The sequence below is a fragment of the Kryptolebias marmoratus genome, linkage group LG23 (assembly GCF_001649575.2).
Source record: "Kryptolebias marmoratus isolate JLee-2015 linkage group LG23, ASM164957v2, whole genome shotgun sequence".
NCBI classification, from domain to species: Eukaryota; Metazoa; Chordata; class Actinopteri; order Cyprinodontiformes; family Rivulidae; genus Kryptolebias; species Kryptolebias marmoratus.
Window position 1 is genome coordinate 16,651,440 of NC_051452.1, and position 1,821 is coordinate 16,653,260.

The window sequence follows — 1,821 nt, forward strand, 5'->3', positions numbered from 1 at the left end:
TTCCAAAAAAAAAAGAAAAAAAAAATCAACTGGGCACACACATAGTTTAACCAGACATAAACCAGACATTTTTTTTTTTTTATTGTAACCATATTCAACTTTGCGTACATTTTAAAAAAGCCTCTAAGCATCATGGACAGGTTTTTGACGGGGACAGGTTTTTAACCCTATTTAGCACAGTCAGGCACTATTTTTTTTTTTTTTTCATTCATCCATAGGTTGGGAGCAGCCACTGTAAAGGTTATCATTATGCATGGGTTTGTTTCATGAAATATTAGGGATAAAACTGTGCTTGTACTCATACCGAACCATTACAGTTCAAACATCAAGGATGGGCATACGTTAGTAACAGGTGACCACAACCTGCATTTTCAAGTGGACACATTTTTTATTGCATTTTCTTAATTGCCATAACAGAAAAACAGTAAAGGATTGTACTAACAAAGTCAATGTTAAAATCCCTATTCTGCTACACTCCTGCACTTCATGCCAGTAAATTACATTTGTATTTAGTCCTAAACTCTTACTGACACTGTTTTCTGACATATGTGCCTCTGACCTCTTGGCCTGGCCAAGATAAAACCAGAAAACCCCACTGATCTCAATGTTTTTTTTCTGGTTAAATAAAATTAATGGTATGATATACAATCTAAATGGTATGATATATAATCTAATGGTATGATATATAATCTATCCAACATGCCACCGGCCCAAACCACACAGAGAAGGCAACACTACATTGGCTTAGGAACAACTCTGTGAATGTTCTAGTGAACCAGCCAGAACCCTGACCTGAACCCTATTAAACATCTCTGCAGACCAGAAAATGGCTCCAAAAACAGTTCTCATCCAACAGGACTGAGTTTGAAAGGATTGGCAAAATAGAATGGCAGAAAATCCTTCAGTCCAGAAATACAAAACTTACTGCATGAAACCCAAAAGGACTTGAGGCTGGAACTGCTGCCAAAGATGCTTCAATTCAGTACTGAGGGTCTAAATACTTATGGAACCATGATAGTTCAAATGTTTAATTTTCAATACCTTTACTAAATAGTACAAGATTATGTATTCACTTTAGCATTATGGGGTATTAAGTGCAAATTCGTAAAAAAGATTTTTAGCAACAACATAAAAGTGCAAAAAGTGAAGGTCAAAATACAAACAAAAGAAAAGCAGCAGTTTTTTTCTTTCATTAAAAAACAACAACAACACTACTTTGCATGCCTGTATTACCTGTTGCCTGCTGGTATTTATGTTCAGAACAGCAGTAGGTGAATGTGTATAAAGCGCAGCTGAAAAGGTTCCTTTCTGTGCGGGCCGAAGAAGGGTTGTGATGGCATGAAGAGAGGAAGGGAGGATGGGTCCTGTAGTGAAGAAAGAAAACAGGCAAATTGTAAAACATTTAAAAAAGGAAAGACATCTGTGTTTGGTTGATTTCTTTGTTGTAAAAATTCTTCTTGGTAATAAATCTTGTGCAGTTAGAAAACCTGTTTATTTCCCCTATATGGTGCCACATTAGTTTGGAAAATTAATTTGTGGGTTGAGCAGCAGAGTTGGGTATGTGAGCTGCACCCATAAAAAGCTTGGCAAGTATTCTCTGCCAAACAGCTTATTAGGCCCGAGCAGCGACAGCGCTGCGAAGGCCTATTGGATCTGCTATGTTTCTTATTATTATTAGGCCCGAGCAGCGACAGCGCTGCGAAGGCCTATTGGATCTGTACTGTTTCTTATTGGGGCCTGCCAGCAGTGCATAGAGAGCAGTACAATGCCTTGCGAAGCATTACAGCGGCATTTTGTTCGGCATGTACGTTTGCCCATTTC

The 1,821-nt window shown here is 38.1% G+C and overlaps 1 long non-coding RNA gene across 1 annotated transcript in view; it reads right to left on the reverse strand.

Annotated features, from left to right (window-relative positions):
• The window catches only part of LOC108228915, a 2,286-nt gene extending 882 nt beyond the window's left edge, over window positions 1-1,404 (reverse strand). The window contains exon 1 of the long non-coding RNA XR_001808252.3: window positions 1,234-1,404. This is a non-coding gene — a long non-coding RNA (uncharacterized LOC108228915). The remainder of the gene's footprint in view (window positions 1-1,233) is intronic.
• Between the last annotated feature and the right edge of the window lie 417 nt (window positions 1,405-1,821).